Source organism: Eptesicus fuscus, chromosome 3 (genome assembly GCF_027574615.1).
Source record: "Eptesicus fuscus isolate TK198812 chromosome 3, DD_ASM_mEF_20220401, whole genome shotgun sequence".
In the NCBI taxonomy this organism is placed as follows: Eukaryota; Metazoa; Chordata; class Mammalia; order Chiroptera; family Vespertilionidae; genus Eptesicus; species Eptesicus fuscus.
The window spans coordinates 46,318,233-46,337,041 of NC_072475.1; positions in this window are offsets into that span (position 1 = coordinate 46,318,233).

Sequence of the window (18,809 nt, forward strand, 5' to 3'; positions counted from 1 at the left end):
AATTGACCGTCACTCCACCACAAATATGTTGGCACCCACAGCAGAGGTGGGGGTTTCCGTAACACAAGATGGCTGCAACCATAGCAGAGGCTGAGTTCCCGTAACAAGCCTTAACGAGCAATCAGCAGGCACTTGAGGCTGTACCCCACCCTCGCCTCCGTGGGTCTTGACAGGGGACCTCAGGCCACGCCCCCCACCCTGGCGGGGCTTGACGGCGGACCTCAAGGTGGGCCCCCCCTGGCCCAGTTCTAAGCCAGGGGACCTCAGTCTGCTCCTCTTGCCCCAGGCCGGGGGACCTCAGGCCACACCCCCTGCCCAGCAGGGCTTGACAGGGGACCTGAGGCTGTGACCCCCACCCGGAGGGGCTTGACAAGGATGGGACTGGCTGGGTCTGGATTTAGCCCAATGTGGGGGACCAGCTGGGTCTGGGTCTCATGCAATTTTGAGGTGCACATGGGTGGGTGGGGACTTGACTCTGGGTCCGGGGGTGTACCCCAGGAGGAAGATTTTCATATACATTTTACTAATTTTCTTTCATCTCTGACACTTCTATTATAGAGAAAGGGCAAATAGCAATATTAAAATATTTCCTGTAATTAATCCCCTTTTAATGTGCACGAATTTCATGTACTGGGCCACTAGTATATAATAAGAATATTTAATACTAGAATGAAATCCTGATCTCCTGACTATAAGGCCACATCTTTTTTCCCACCTCCATAATTTCACCATTTAAGAGATAATTGAAAGATGGATTGGATTTCCAGCTAAGGTTTCTGATGTTCTGTGACTAAAGCACTATGCCTACTGAGCCTATGAGGCCACAGCACCAGGCTGCCAGTGTCCTCAGATATTTCACTCTGGCATTGATAAACGTCTCCTGATTGATTGACAGATTCTTCCAGAGAATGAGTCACACCAGCTCAAATTTTTATCTATAGTCAGTTTATGTGTCATCAGTGTCATGAGCCTGGAACAGGAGAGAGGAGTCTTTTCTCCCAGGACTCCCCAGCAGGTGTCTCAAACCCTTACAACAGTGACGGTAAATCATCTTTTCCCCAGGAGGCAGGTCACTGATCCTGAAAGCTGCATGATGCAATGAGGAGGCTGGAAGGCCAGAGGTCTGGAGACTTGAGTCCTGGTCCTGACTCTGCCACCAGATGGCTGTGGGAAAAACCACTTAACCTGTTGGTGCCAGATGTGCCAGGATATGGTAATTAGAAACAGTGAGATAATGTCTGGGAAGCCCTTTGAGCTCCTCAGAAGCAAAAGGCTATGTAACCACACGGTGCTATTACTTCCAAGCCTGCATCAGCCAAGGATACCACAGTTAAGGTTCCTACCGAAACCTCCTCTCTTTCTGCACATGGAAGGACTGGCTGATCCTGCAGCATCTCATCCAACTGAATTTCCCAAGCTTTAGAGGATGTCAGGGGAGTTGACCATCTGGTTAAAGAGAAGGAATGTTGTTGAAAAGGAAGACTTAGATCTTAAAGTCACAAACCTCTGCAGCTGAAAAGAATATTAGCAATTTAGCCTACACTCTTCATTTAGAGAAAGAGAAGCTGAGTCCAGAAAGTATTGTGCATAACTCAAATTCCTGCTAGGTATTAGATTTTAGGAAGAAAGATGACTGGGATTGTGTCTTTGACTTCACAGAGCACTACACCTACTAGGAAAAACAGGCACAGGGACCATTTGTGGACAAGGTGATATGGGCATTTTTGCAAAGCCAGGACTGTGACAAAGACTGAGCTAAAATTGTCCTGCAGCCACATGTCCTTGGGCAAATCATTTTAACTCTGAGGCTCAGAAAAATGGAAACAAGAGCAATGACATCACTCTCTAACATTTTTATTATGATTGACAGCTCCCTAATAATTTCATAATCATTGGTTGATTTAATCTTTATAAGAAGGCAGAGAAGGAAGCTCTCTATAGAGGAAAAACCTGAGGGTCATCTGGAAAAACACTAGGAAAGTAACTGGACTCTAGGCCCCAATGTCTTGCCTCTCTGTAAGTATACATCAAGTTCTATAGATCTGCAAATGTATCAAAGGGTTGAAGGCTACCTGGTACTGAGAAGGCTTTTGATAAGTATTTGTTATGATCAGAAAACTGTGAAAGGAGTTAGCAATTTTCCCCTCTAAACTCAGCTACCAATAAAACATTTCTTAATTTAAATGACTATCTTTTTGTAAGAAACTCATGTCATTTTATATTTGAATATTATAAATTTTACAAGTAGAATGTAAAATATTTTACTGCAAAAAAATTCAAATATCTAAGAACAAATATCCATTGGATCCCCTCCTGATCCCAATTCCTACTCCCTGCTAACTCACAATCCTTCTCTTCTTTGTCCACACCCCACTCCCACTGTCTGCTTATCAGTATTATTTTAGCCCTTCACTCTATGCAACTAATGATATGTACATATAGAAACACCTTGATTTGTTTTGCAGTTTGTACCTTATATAAATGGTCTAATGTTGTATATATTGTTCTACAATATTTTTAACTTAACATGTGGTACAGATTTAGCCATGTTAGCTGCCCTCAATGTACTGTCTCCCTTGGTATTTCATCATATTGCTACACCACAATTATACCATTCTCCTGCAAACAACTATCTTTTCTCTGTTACAAACATTGCTGCAATGAACATTTTCGTATGTGCCTCTTTAGAAACATACAACACACACACACACATCACACACACACACACACAGAGACTCACATGCACAATGTTGTATGTGCATTCAAAAAGGTAAGTGCCAGATTTGACCCTAAAGATATTGTTCTGATTTGTATACCAACCAATAATTTATGAAAGGTCCTATTTTCTTACACCTGTGATGTCATCAGTCCTTTTAATTCCCCCCCAATCTGATACTAAAATAATATGCATTGTTGATGTTAATTTGCATTTCAAATATATTTCCCTTTAAAATTATTGAACGATAAAGGTCTCTGTGGTCAAAGGATCGGGTTTGGCACCTTAAGCTTATCACTGACAAACTGAGTGGCCTCTGACAAGTTGCTCAACCTCTCTGAGCCTCACTTTCCTTTCTGTAGAATGAGGATAGGCAGTACTTTGCCTTTGTCCCATTTATGAAATATTTGTTATAAAAGTGTTTCATAACGCCCGGCCAGAGTGGCTCAGTTAGTTAGTTGAGTGTTATCCTGTGCATCGAAAGGTTACAGCACCTGCGGAAGGCAACTGATTGATGTTTCTTTCTCACATTGATCTCTCTCTCTCTCTCTCTCTCTCTCTCTCTCTCTTTCTTTCTCTTTTCCTCTCTCGGGTGAGGATTTAAAATAATAATAATGATGATAAAATATTTAAAAGCTCGTCACAAATACTTAGCTCTGTGCAAGTATTAGATATTACTTGACTTTTATAAATATATCTCAAGAAACTAGAAACACCAATTAGAAAGGATATGTGCACCCCTATGTTCATAGCAGCACAATTTACCATAGCTAAGATTTGAAAATAGCCTAAGTGCCCATCAGCAGATGAGTGGATTAAAAAACTGTGGAATACTATGCTGCGATAAAAAAAGAAGGAATTCTTACCATTTGCAACAGCATGGATGGAACTGGAGAGCATTAGGCTAAGTGAAATAAGCCAATCAGAGAAAGATAAATATCACATGATCTCACTCATTTGTGGAATATAATGAACAATATAAATTGATGAACAAAAACAGATCCAAAGACAGAGAAGCATCAACCAGACCATCAAACCTTAGAGGGAAGGTAGGGGAGGGTGGGGGTAAGGGGGAGAGATCAGCCAAAGGACTTGTATGCATGCATATATGCCTAACCAATGGACACAGACACCAGCGGGGTGAGGGCATGATGGGGGTTGATGGGGGGGGGGGGTGAAAGGACACATATGTAATATCTTAATTAATAAAGGAAAATATAAGATGAATAACCTGATGCTCAGTGAGGTGGACTACATATTCCCAAGCACTAAAAAATCCCATATAGCTACAATAGCCCTGACCTTATGTTGAAATATGTTTCTCAGTAATATGAAAGATTAGGCTTTGAGTTTTTGTTTGTTGGTTGGTTGGTTTTAGTTTTTATTTGTTTGCTTGTCTTATTTTTTATTTAATAAAAGCATGAGCATAACAAGATCTGGGTTAATTGATCAACAGTAGAATGTTATGTTACCTAAACCCCAGACCTCAACTTCACCCAGGGAAATTCCATAGTGTCTTCTGAGTTAATTTCTACTGTCACAACTGCACTATTTGCTAGAGAGCAAATTTGAGGAGATGGAAGATTTGATAAACCTAAGAAACAATTAAATTTAATGTCAGCCATGAGAACATTGTTGAGGCATGGAGGATTTTTCATTTAAGGGCTAATGAGCCTTACTTCCCTTTTTAGTAGCACCCCACTCTCAACCCACAGGGTCTGAGTGGGCCCCACTCCCAGCCTTCAGGTGGAGCCAATAGCCCAGGCCTATATCAATTAGCACATTGCAGACTCCAGCCCGAGTGATTGGTTTACAACATGGTGCATGATACAAAAAACCCAATCAGAGTGAACCTTGAGTTTTTTGCAGAGAAAACTGGGACAGAGAACTTTCATATTTTCTCACGGTACATGATCCTGAAAGGGTTCAGCCCTGGAAACTTCTGACAGACTTCTGGAGGGAAAAGAGAGTCTTACAAGGGAGGTAATATGAAAGGAGAGCACCTGTGACATGGAGAGAGCAAAACCAGATCACAAGAACATTGCCAAACCAGATGTTCTCCTGGAAGTCTCAGTTACATAAGCTAAAAATTCCCTCCTACACACATATGCGTTTTTGTTGTTACCTTTGTTGTTTGATCATTTGTAGTAACTGGTACTAGTGGACCCACACACTTACATCCAAGCCCAGTGCTCCTTTCCATACCTGGAAGGCAGCATGATGTCATGGGAAAAGCCCAAGCCTGGAAGGCAGAAGAGCTAGGTCTCTCACTAGCTATGTCTTTTGGAGCCTCAATTTCCATATCTGTAAAGTGAGAGAGTTGGAAAAATACACTTGGGACACATTCCTGCTCTGACATTCTGAATCTATAAACCTGAAACTCTTTGTGCTCCTGTGATCACTGGAAGCTGAGATTGTCGGATACTGACTCTTTGAAGAATTTCATTCATGGTGTTAAAGAAGGGCTTAAATGGCCACCAATGGAGGGGACCTGAAGAACATAAAACAATCAGGTTCTCTGTATCTCCACCAGAATTGGCTGAAGAAGAGGGTCAGGCTTTGCAAAAACACAGAACATTTTTCTCTCTGGGCTCTTTGAGAAAAGCTCTCAGCACCATGAAAGGTGCCTCTCTCGCTATTCATGGCTTGCCAGTGGGAACAGCCAAGAAGGAGAAGAGGTCACATGGTCAGGCCTGAGGCCAGCACAGGATGTTCTATGCAGCCTCCGGCTGGGCAAGGAAGAAGATTGCCTGATCCCCTACTGAGGCTTCTGATGAAAGGTGGGCCCAAGAGTTGCCAAAATATATTCTGCAATAGTCTGTGTAGAGGTTCCTATGAAACAGGATTCAGATGCAGCAATCTTGATTGTCTCTTCTATATAAAGCATTAAGCTAAGCAGTTTCATATACATTCTTTCTTAAACCTCACAACAACCCTTTTGCAACCTAATATCACGTTACATTTATAGTTACAGTAACTGAGACTCAAAGATGTGAAGTGGAAGTAACTTGCCGAGGATCACACAGAAACAGATCCTAAATTCACTGAGGACAAGATTAAGTGTGTTCATAGTTGCTTTTGCCTTACCTTCTCCCACACTCCACCATGCTATGCATAGGACCCCAAACACACAGGTCAGAAGTATGTGTTCCAGTCACTGGTTTCCTCACAGCTGCTTTTGTAAACACTCTGGGATTTTATGTCACTTCCTTGACTGGGACTGTGAGTTCTTCATCAAGGCCTGTGTGATCCAGCTGTATGGCTCCCACAGTTCCTTGTACAAAAGAGGAATGTGAAAAGCAGACCTTCTCTCTGGCCAACCACTGACCCCAGAGAAGGAATGAATTCAACCAAGGGTCACAAACAATATGTAACCAAGGACCAAACAGGCAGTGAAAACACAAGAAATTCTAAGCCAGGTATGAGACAATAGGGGTCAAAATGTACAGGACCTGCCTTTGGATCCAAAAATTTCAGAAAGAATGCACATTCAAAACAACCATGCAGACTGACTGGGCCCTAAAGCCAACAGTTTACAGCCCCATTATGACTCCACCCCAACCACTCAGTGTGACATGGAATTGATGAGCATCCTGCCCCCACTGTAACACCAGTCTTCCAGAATGGAGACCATGGCTGAACAGTGCTACTCATGGCTCTCAGTTAACACAGTGAATGGTAGAAGTGAGTATTTAATAAATGTTTGCTAAATAAATATTTTTATAAAATCTAATAAAATTTTACCCAAACCACTATAAACTTCACTAAGCCAACACTCTGTCAAGAAGGCTATTGACTCAGTGTCCACTGCTTTAGGAACCAGAATAGTGATTATGGTGTTTGAGTAGGAAACCACCCATACCAGGTATCTGTATGTGCCATCTTACCTAGAAAAGCCCTAGGTAAGTGGTCCCAAACTCTCAAATGAGAAACATATGCAATTTATGATTCTGTAGCTATCCCATCATTCATCCATTCACTTGACAACACTGGCACCATAATGGTGAGCAAAACAGATACAGTGCCTTTCCTCATAGAAAAACAACAGTCTTGTAATAACCATCTAATTGCATACATAGATGTAACATCACTCTGTGGCAAGTGCGCAGAAGAGTGCAGTACTTTCAGAGGCCTGGCCTGGGAGGATCGAGGAAGTGATTGATACATAACCTTGCTAAAGAGGGAAGAAATAGCATATGCAAAGGCTCCATGAAGAAGTGTGGCAAAGAAAAGGATGTGTAAGGCCAGAGTGGTTCAGTAGAGGAGGGATCATATGGGTTTGAAGTTGACAGAGGTCAGGCCATTATAGACTTATAGGCTATGGTAAGAATTTTTACCTTTATCCTATGAGCAATGTGAGTTATTTACTCTGCTAGTTTAAAAAGATATATAGTTGGGTGATGCCGCAGCTCTCCATTCCTCTGTACAAGCTATTTATTGTCCATTTCTCTCTATAGGATCTATGGCAAGGGATAAGAGTTTTAAACTTTTTTTTGATAAAAAAGTTATTTCATTCTTAAAGTCTGAGCAGCAAATAAGATTTCTTTTTCCAGTGTACCATGACATTGCCACAGTAATAACATTAGACACCCTTCTAACAGCAGGCGCTCAGAGCTCTAGTGTTAGTTACTTCATGTCCAACATCATGTATGCCAGCAGTTTTTCATCTTTTGGGTTATGCAGACCACATTTTAATCTGAAAAAAAATCACAGACCTCCCAGTTAATATTACTTAAACTTTTAAAATTTAATGACACCATTTACATTAGCACCCAAAAACCTGAAATATTTAGGTATAAATTTCACAAAGTATATATGAGGTCTGTGTGAGAAAAACTACAGAACTCTGATGAAAGAAATTAAAGATCTAAATAAATGGAGAGATATTTTATGTACATGAATTAGAAAATATTGTCAAGATATCAGTTCTTCTCAACTTGATCTATCAAGTCAATGCAATCTCAAGTAAGGTATTACTCATTTCAATAAGTTACTTTGTGGATATCAACGAAGTGATTCTGAAGTTTATATGGGAAGATGAAAGAACCAGAATAATCAACACAATATTAAAGAAGAACAAAGTTGGAAGACTGACACTACCCAGCTGCTAGACATACTATATATAAACTTACAGTAATCAAGTCAGTGTGACACTGGCAAAAGAATAGTTAAATAGACCAAGGGAATAGAAGACAGAGCCTAGAAATAGACTCACACAAATATAGTCAACTGATCTTTGACAAAGGAGCAAGGGCAATTCAATGAAAAAAAAAAGGATAGTCTTCAACAAATGGTGCTGGTACACATGGCCATTCACATGCAAAAAAAAATAGTGAATCTAGACAGATTTTATACCTTACAAAAATTAACTCAAAATGTGTGATAGGCCTAAATATAACCCCAAACTCCTAGAAGATAACATAGGGGAAAATCTTTGTGACCTTAGGTTTGGTGATGACTAAAAACAACAACAGAAAGCACATTCCATGAAAGAAAGACATTTGATTAGTGGGATTTCATTAAAATTAAAAACTTCTATTTTGTGAAGGATACTGTTAAGAGAATGAAAAGATAAGCCACACACTGGGATGAAATGTTTGCTTAACATATATCTGATAAAGGACTCTTAAAACTCAATAATTAGAACTAACAAAAAATTTTATTTAAAAATGGGAAAATGATCTGAACAAATAACTCAGAAGAAGCTACATATATGGTAAATACGCACACAAAAAGATGTACAAATAGATCATTAGACTAATGGAATAGAAGAAAGAGCCCAGAAATAGACTCATACAAATATAGTCAACTATTTGTCTATTCTTTTGCCAATGCCACACTATCTTGATTACTGTACATTTTTATCACCAAAGAATCTACATATATGGTAAATAAGCACATGAAAAGATGTTTAACAACATATGTCAGTAGAAATTTTCAAATTAAAAAAACAATACACTTATTAGAATGGTCAAAATCCAGAGCACTGAGAACACCAAATGCTGATCGGGATATAGAGAAGAAGAACCACAAAATCCATTGTGGTGGGAATGCAAAAAGGTACAGCTGCTTTGGAAGAGAGTTTGACAATTTCTGATAAAAACAGATATCCTTTTACTACACAATCAAGCAATCACTTCTTGGTATTTTGTCAGATGAGTTGAAACCTTATGTCTATACAAACATCTGTATATGGATGTTTACAGCAACCTTTTTCATAATTGCTAAAACCTGGAAGCAACCAAAATCTCCTTCAATAGGAAAATAGATCAACAAACTATGGTATATCCATACAATGAAATACTTTTATGATAAAAAAGACATGAGCTATCAAGCCATGGAAAAAACAAACAAACAAAAAACAGAGGAACCTTAAATGCATATTGCTAAGTAAAAGAAGTCAATCTGAAAGGCAACATATTACATGATTCCAACTGTATGCCATTCTGGAATAGCCAAAACTATCCTATCTAATAAAAGAGTAATATGCAAATTGACTGTCACTCCAAGACACAAGATGGCTGCCCCCATGTGGACACAAGATGGCCTGCAGGGGAGGGCAGTTGTGGGCAGTTAGGGGTGACCAGGCAAGCAGAGGAGGGCAGTTAGGGGTGACCAGGTGGGCAGAGGAGGGCAGCTGAGGGAGACTAGGCCAGCAAGGGGAGGGCAGTTGTGGGCAATCAGGCCAGCAGGGAGGGCAGTTAGGGGTGACCAGGCCAGCAGGGGAGGGCAGTTAGGGGCAATCAGGCCGGCCAGGGAGCAGTTAGGCGTTAATCAGGCTGTCACGGGAGTGGTTAGGGGGTGATTAGGCTGGCAGGCAGAAGCAGTTAGGGGCAATCAAGCAGAGGCAGGTGAGCAGTTGGGAGCCAGCAGTCCTGGATTGTGAGAGGGATGTCTGACCATCCAGTGGGATCGGGCCTCAATGGGCATTTGGACATCCCTCAAGGGGTCCCATATTGGAGAGGGTACAGGCTGGGCTGAGGGACAGCCCCCACCCCCCATGCATGAATTTCATGCACCGGGCCTCTAGTAGAGATAATAAAAAGGTCAGTGGATTAGGGAGAGGAAAAGAGGGATGAATTGGTGGAGGGATGAATTGGTGAATTGGCTCCCAACAGGGGATATTAAGGGCAGTTAAACTATGCTATATGACACTATAATGATGAATAAATGTCATTATACATTTGTCAAAACCCATAAAATGTACAACACAAAGAGTAAACCCTAATGTGAACTATGGGCTTTAGTTAACAATAATGTGTCCCTATTGGCTCATTAACTATAACAAATATGCCACATTAATGCAAGAAGTTAATAATAGGGAAAAGAAGGCAAAGAGTGTATGGGAACTTGCTGTACTTTCCACTCAACTTTCCTGTAAACCTAAAATTGCTCAAAACATAAAAAATTCTAATGACTGATAAAATATATGACAAAAACAGCATGGTTTTTAAAATTATATTTTATTAATCACAGCAACACCCACATACACTTGAGAAATGCAAGTACATGTGAATAAAATATGCCTGTATTTTGCTGTCTGTAAACAACCTTGAGCACACATATGTATTCAGAGATTCTCTTATAATGACTCAATAGGCTTAAAAGAATCCAGATTTGTGGAACCACTGCTGATGGCTTCATAGATATTTCTTGATGAATGAATGAAATAGTCTCCCTTGGAAGACCAGGAGAAAACTCACTGCAGGTCACTGTTGTTGATGTCAACTCTCTCTCTCTGGGAAATGGTAACACCTTTCTCACTGCATAGAAGGGAAGGTTAAGTAAGAGATTATATGTAAAGGCATTTAGCACAGTGCTTGGCACATTAAAGCTGCTCAGTAAATAGTAACCAAATTGGAATCTGATGCTGTAAAGGAGATCAATCATCAGATGCTGCATTGGATTGGCTTACATCTGATGTCTTTTCTACTTGAATTTGTGACTCCATCTCCACTTTTTCATTAATGTTTTGGGAACTCATTTCTGTTCCACCCAAAGTTTTGTCACTATAAGATGGTATGGGAAAGAGCTACAAACAGCAGTAGGAGAGATCTTAGGATGGCACCCTATCTGAACTATTATCCAATTTGCCCTCATATGTCATTTTGTCATTTGCACCTAAAGTATGAGACCCAAGACAGAACTTTGGATAGATTCAGTATAGCTCAGCGTTGAAAAAGAAGTTAAAAACTGTCCTGTCACTCCTTAGTGATATAAAAGACTCACAATGTTCTGGAGAGATAAATATGCATATCTATGATGGACAACAAAGCTTTCACTGCCTGTATTCAATCACACTATTTATTCATTAGCTCCGACTGTGTGCAAGGCACTGAGAGTTTTGAGTGCTGAAATACAGAGCTGTAGTCTGTGATAAAAATGTCCTTACCATGCTGTTCCTTGTAAAATTAAATACACAAAGATCCAACCATTCCCACCCTGCTCTACTGCTGGTCCTGGGGCTCTGTTCCCCACATTTGTTGGGCAATTCACCAATCCTACCTCTGAAATGGTGAAAAGCCAGGAAACAGTGTCATGAGGAAAATTAAAGAAACTGGAGAGTTTTAATTGGTGATGAAAGGATCCAGGAGCTACATGAACCTTGATTTCACAAATCTGAAGGGCCATTATAGGGAAGGCTTAAAAGAAGCCACGAACTGAATTACAAGCCAGTTCTGAAAATGACAGATTGATGTCATCTCAGCTAGAGAAAGGATTTTCTAACAGTGAGAAGTTTCCAAATATGAAATAGAATGCATCATTAGGTAGTGAGCTCCCCATTACTGGAGATGTTCAGAGGCCAAATAATCAAGAGACAGAGAGTTTGTAGAGGAGATTCTTTCAACAATCTTGGAGCCATGGGCTGATATTAATGACTTTACTTCTCATTCCAAATCTGTTTCTATGAGCATTGGCTCTATCCACTGATGTCTGTATTGCAGATCATGTAATACTTTGCCTCACTTCTGTGTATCTACACATCCTTTACAGTTTGCAAAGTGCTTTCAATTATATGATCTCATTAACTCCTCAGGATAAATATTTGATAATATCAATAGCAGAATTATTATATTCATTTATAGTTGAGGAATTTAAGAAAGGAAAGGCTGAGAGAAACAAATCGTGACAAAATCAAAGGAAACCCTCAGACTTCAATGGGGTCCCACTCTTCCCACTATGAAATCACAGGCCAAGAACATTCACCTCATTTTCAGAATGAAGAGATGAAGAGTATCAGATTCCAGATAAGGGAGATTTGTTTTCCTAGGGCCTAAAGAGCTGTCATTAATATCTCAGACTAGGCATGACTGTTTTTCCAAAGTTCAAAAAGCAGAAAACACTGAGTCTTTGAAGTTAACAAACTTACTACTAATGAGTCTGCTTCCTCTCACTCACAGCATGTTGACCACTGACTAGGGGTAAAGGAGCAAGACCTTTGCCATACAGTGGGGCGGGGGGGGGGGGGGGAGGGGGGAAGAAGAGAGAAGGTGGTGGTCTAGAGAGGATTTTGAACTGAGAAAGTCTCAGAAAGTGACCAGGAAATCAAGAACTACTTGTTTCTTCCTGTAAAAATGTTTTGCTGGAAATACAGTCCAGTGACCCCCAATGAGGGTACAGATTAAACAAAGAACTCCCAAAGGCTGATGAAGGGATTAATTCCTCTATAATAATTAGGTTGTGTTCTTCTCCAAGGTCTTTCATCTGTAGATCTCAGAAGATTTTGCAAATAACAATTAAATGCTGCAACATTCCTTTGAAGTATGATTATGTCCATTTTCCAGGTGAGAAAACTTAGAATCTAAGGGGCTTGCCTAGGGCTCCCCAACCAAGATTCTAGAAGGCCAAGCATTTCAGACTTCAGCTGTACATGGCTCTGGGTCTCACAGGGAGAGTGCCACTGAGACAATCTGACAGTGCTATTCCCAGGCTCTGAGAAAGAAAGAGTCCTGAAGAAGCATTCTCCATACTGGTCCACAAGCTCTGTAAGAACATTAAAGGACTTTTCTCTTAATAAAGGGGCTGTACCCAAGAACCATAGGACTTGGAGAAAGACTCCATGAATCATTCATCAGCCTTCAAATGGGATGTCATTCCTCCTCTTCAAAGTTGTAGAAGGCCATTGTTGTTAGTTCTTTTGTGCTCTATCTTAAGCTGTAATTATTTATGTTGGTGTCTGGTTTTTCTCTTAAGACTTCATATAAGGATATCTTACATTATCCCTTATGCCTGGTACACAGCATGAGATCATAAGTAAATCTGTTTTAATTTTATGTGAAGTGGGGTTGGTGAGGAAGTCAAAGCAGCAAGCAACTTCTACAAGGTGCAAGAACTAAAATTGATAACACTTGTGCTATTCAAAGACAAAAGGCCTGCCTACAATCCACATTTTCAAGTGAATAAAGGCACTTCTGGGTTTTTGTGACTGCCAAAAATCTTTACTTTTACTCTAGGAACCAATATTCAGTTGGGATAGTCAAGCTGGCTAAAATTTAGCGAAGAAGCTTCATGGAAAGTCATGTGTGTGATAAGTATATCTGGTAATAACAGACCTTTATCTGAGCATCAAGCTTTACAAATTTTACAAAGCATTTTTATAAGAACTTCCAAATTTGTGCCTATTAAGACACAATGAGATGGCAAATAGAAATTTTACTGATGAATATTATTATTTTATTGATAAACTAGAGGCCCGGTGCACGAAATTCGTGCACTGAGGAGGGTGTCCCTCAGCCCAGCTTGCACCCTCTCTAATATGGGACCCCTCGGGGGATGTCCAACTGCAGGATTAGGCCCGATTCCTGTGGCCTGATTGACCCCTAACTGCTCCTCTGCGGGCCTGATTGCCCCCAAATACCCTCCCTTGCTGGCCTGATCACCCCTAAGGCTTTTATTAGTATAGATATGACCCTGCACAGAAAATTTTACTAACCCTGCTTTACAATAAGGGCTTGACGATTGAATCATTAGGACCAGACACCAAGATTTCCTTTCTTTGAATAGTGGAGGGAATACTTATCTTGTCTTTAAGTTGCCCGGAAATTAAAATGAGATAATGATTTAGAAAAGCATAAAAGCACCACATAAAGACAACTGTGGCAAAATGAAAAACACTTTTAATTCTCCCCTTCCTTCCTTTACAGCTTTTATTTAATCTTTGAAATTCATAAAAATTTCACTCCAATTTTCATTTCTTTACATTCAACATTATTTTGTATTGGTTTCAGGTTTTATATTAGTTACAGAATAGTGGTTAGACAATCATATACTTTACAAAGCGTTCCCCGATATTTCTAGTACCCACCTGGCATCATACCATCATTACAACACTACTGACTATATTCCCTATTTAAGTGACAATGGGTTTACAGGTTCCTTTCAATCTTTCTTTTGTGTTTTTTTGTCCTTCCTTTTCTTTCTCACTTCTTCCCTCATTTTCTTTATATAGTATCTCAATTGGCCATCAAAGCTCAGAGAAGGCATTGGGACATGCTTCATCCATTTTACAGACCAGGAAACTGAGGCCAATTCCAGTTGGCTGTGGAACTTGACTAAATCACTTGAAAGTGATTCTTTTGTCCATTCCCCCTAGAAAGTATGGAGTAGACACTTGTGTCAGGCCCTTTAAGGACTGTTTAAATCCCACTGTTTAAATTCCTTGGAACAAGGAAGCCCTCAGAGCACACAGGAAGCCCTCAGAGCCATGCTCTTTGCGCTTCCTAAGGGGCAGCGGCCCAGCAAACAGAACAAACCTTCCAGTCAGGCTTCCCAGCCTCTTTCTCAAGCACCTCTTCATTGCGGATGCTCCACATTCTTTCCTCTCCCCCCATTCTTTACTGCCCCCCCTTCTCCGAAGCAGGTGGAAGGCTTCCCACTCACTGCCTAGGCATGCTCTGCTATGGGGCAGGGTGTAGCGAGCTTGCTTTTGGGTGAAGGCAGGAGCAGTAGTCACTGCCTCTGAAGTGTGAAGGCCGCCTGAGCGAGGCCCATTAGCACTGGGAGCTTCTCTGAATCACGTCAGTCAGTCCAGTACCCTGCAGTGGAGCACCCCTTCACTGAGGTGGCTCCACCCCTCAACCCCCGCCTCAGGGGTGAGGGTCCTTGCCCCTCTGCCAGGAGTCCTTCCATGCCCCTTGATCCCTGGCTGGGTCCACCCATGTCTTGGGGGCACTGCAGAACCTCTGTCTCTCTGCAGATGAAGCAGATCCCTGCCCTAGGTCTCCGCAAAGCTATGAATCTGTGGCCAGAGGCCTGGTCTGGGTCTCAGCAACCACATGCCTGCAATGTTCCCAGGGACCCTGGGAGCGGCTGGGCAAGTCCTGCCACGCACCCCCCCCCCCCGCACCCCACCCCCCTCCCGGTGGCGATCGCTGCCTGGATCACCTGCAGAGCGCCTGGCTGGGCCCGGCCACGCCCCCCCGGGTGGCGATCGCTGCCTGGATCACCCTGGGAGCGCCTGGCTGGGCCCGGCCAAGCCCCCCGGGGTGGTGATCGCCGCCCGGGACCCCCGGAACTAAGAGGATTGGGCGCCGCCATCTTGGTCTTCTCAACAGCCGGAAAGGCCACCCGGAGTCCCGCCCCCAGCCTCTCACAGGCCCAATCATGGGCATAGTGGAGGTGCGGTCAATTTGCATGTTTCTCTATTATAAGGTAGGATTCCATTGCGGTTACGTAAACTGCTCTAAGTCACACAATTATTAAATAACAGAACTATGACAGAAACCAAGAAACCTGGAGAAAGGGAAGAATGGCCACTTTCTGTATTCCACAACTTTCTTTTCCTTTCCAACCTTCCCAAACTGGATTTGTCTTTGCTTTTTGTTTTTTTATTTGATTGCAACTTATGCCCAAGCAGGGTCCACACTAAACCACTGAATGTTTTTGAGCCCTCATCACCCTGTGGGCAGTGTCTGTCCAGCTGGAAATGCAGAAGAAAGAGGTGAGCAGCAGGTGTAATTTTGCTAGTTTAGAAACCCACTTCCAAAATGACATTACAGAAGATAGTCTCTGTAAGAGCTGTCAATTGAAAACCCATTTGCATATTTTGGCGCAGTTACATAAGCCCAAGATGGAGAGATGGGAGTCTTTGTTTATAGTTGCAGGGCTACCAACCAACTGTGAGCTTTTTTTTTTTTTCATTCCACAGATATTTAATGAGCACCTATATATGCTAAACATTGTGCTAGGTGACAGGGATATAGAGATGAACAAGATTTCCTTCTTGCTCTCCAGGAGCTAACAGTGTATTAGACAAGACGAACAAACAAGCAGATAGTGAAGTATCATGTAATGCATGCTTTTTTTGCAGGTGTAATACTGCTAAGAGTCTTTCCAGAGGAAAAAAACTAAACCAAGTGCTGGACTCTTCCACACACAGGGCATTGTGCTGTGGGTCTGTACAGTTTGCACACCCATGAAGCCAGTCCTGCCAACAGAGATCCTGTGGGTCACATAGAAATACAAACACAAGTGGGGACAATAAATTGGTGCACAAGACTGTCAGAGACCTAGGAATGAGCAGACGCACCAGACAGAGAAGCCATGACATAGGAAAAAAGTAGAGTGAAGAGGTCAGTGGCCACTGCAGAGGAAGCACTAGGAATAAGGACAAGCTGAGGCATAGGAATCAGAGTTACTTGATGGACCTCCATAGATTATGGCATGGCCAGAAGTCATGATGGTTGTTTATGGAATAGCAGCAAACTTTTTCTACAGCTTGAGACCCAGCTGCACAGCCACAAAGAGGCTTTGCTCTTAATTTCTCCATTCCATTCAATTCCCATAACCTTAGATAAAAACAAACAAACAAACAAACAAACATTTCTCTAACTCTTGTAAACTGGACAGAGCTAATCCAAATATACAGAAGTGTTTTACATACTTATAAAACATCACACTTTATGCAAGAGAGACTTGAGGCTGAAAAGACTCCACTAGCAGCCAAAACAAATACAAAATTAGTCCTGCAGGTGGGTGAGGATGTAGGCATAGGCTACTTTTTGACAACATTGTCTACACCTTTCAGAGACTCCCTCAAAAGAATGACCATTGTGCCTGCAAACCCCTGCCTGCTTCTCAGACGCTGTCTCTGCTAAAACAAAAAAAAACACGGACCACCTGATAATTGCAGGGCAGGAACTCAAGGATTGGCTAACCCACCTTCTGTTATTCCACACTGTGCTCTTCATATTAAGCCTTTGGGCCAATCAACTCATTAACATGCCATCAATAATTACAGATTAAACATCAGCAGTTTCCCCCTCTAATAACCTTAATATTCTAGTTATCTATGAAGATAATTAACCTTGTTACAGAAACATGCCCTAGGAAGCTTTCCTCAACACAATAGACAATTACCCCTGTTAATCACCTTTTTCTTTTATTCTAGTATTAGTGTTCAGGTTAGTCCTCCTGAAAGAATAGTGATGGCTGTTCCTATGAGGCTCTCCCATTCTCCCTTATGATAGTCATTATCATCCCCAGCATGCTTCCAGGAAGTTGCTTTATTCTTGGCTGGCTGCTTATTGTCAGTCAATTCAAGAGACCTCCCTCCCAGGCAGCAACCTGCTCACAAGCCTGTAAGGCAGATCAGATGTGCCTCTCCAGGTTCCTGATGAGAAAAGAAGGAAAGTGAACTGGCCAAATCTTGGAACAAGATAAACTCCCTCACTTTTGTGTCTGACCCACCCACCTACACACCAAACACAATATGATTTGCTCAGTAATTCCCTCCGTGGCATTTGCTTAGTGCCCATATGTGCTGGTCCTCTGCGGAACCCTGGGCATTCAGACACGAAGAAGAGGAAAGAAAATGGCAGCAAGTTTGCTAGCCAGGGCTGGTTTAGCTAAACTTGCTGCTGAAAGTGATTCTTTTGTCCATTCCCCCTAGAAAGTATGGAGTAGACACTTGTGTCAGGCCCTTTAAGGACTGTTTAAATCCCACCTTTTCCACCAGCATCCCTCTAACCCACCACAAGGGAATTGAGCTCTCCTTCAACGAAGAGACTGTGCTGCCTATTGGCCCTCTGCGTGCTGTAAGAACATTTCTTCCCCAATCCTGTGTCCCTTACAACAGTACCTAGTGGTACTTAATGGTGGCACTGGTGGATGGCACTTAATCAGTGCTCGTTGAATTAAATATAGTCAAGAAGTATGAGACACCTGATAAGTGGAGGGGGGATTGCCATTATATATGATCATTCTGTAACCAAACGATGGGAGTGACTGAAACAGCAGCCAAGGTAATTTTTCCTAAGAGCTCTCAGGGTCTGTGTATCTCCTAGGACAGGCCAGATGTGCCCCCCTTGTTCTCCCTGGCTCTTCTAAGCAGAGTCATGCTCTTCCTCTCAAATTTGGATAATCTCATCAGGAACTACCACATCTCTTTTGTCCTCTAAGCCCTTCAGAAAGCCAGAAAGATAGGCCTGGAAAAGATGCTTATCCCAAGTTCCCCAAGGTCAGACAGAGGAAGTGACTGCCCAGATCCAAGAGTTAATAAGAGGTAGAGCCTGAACACAAACTCCATTCTCGGGTTGGTGTTCTTACCATTGAACTGCACATTGTTACAATCGTAATAATTATAGAAAGCCAAAAATTAACAGAGCTACCATTAAAATGGGCTTGGTTTTACCTTCAAATATTTTGGGGGGAGTAACTGCCCTAATGCAGTTGATTTGTATAAATCTAAACTGGGCTGTATATTTGTTAATAACCTGTAATAAACAGACACAGTTGCAACACCATGCAAAGAACACAGGTGAGGAAGGATTTACTGAGGCTCATTTGCATTCAGTGATCAAAATAAGATATGAAAAGCACCTCATGGGAGAAATCAAAACTTTTGAACAGATATTGCACAGGTCAGTGATTCTCAATAATTCTAGAGACCACTGCCTGTCTGTACCTGCAACTGTTCTTCACACACACTTATATTTAGTTGGAGAAAATGTTGATGGATAAGTAGAAGCAAATTATAACTGACACACAATATCAGTTAAGATTTATGCTCCAATAGCTTGAGGACATTTTGTGGCTAAGTTTCTTTTATTGATCATGTCAAAGCTTCCATCTATTTCAGCTTTAAAGGAACTTT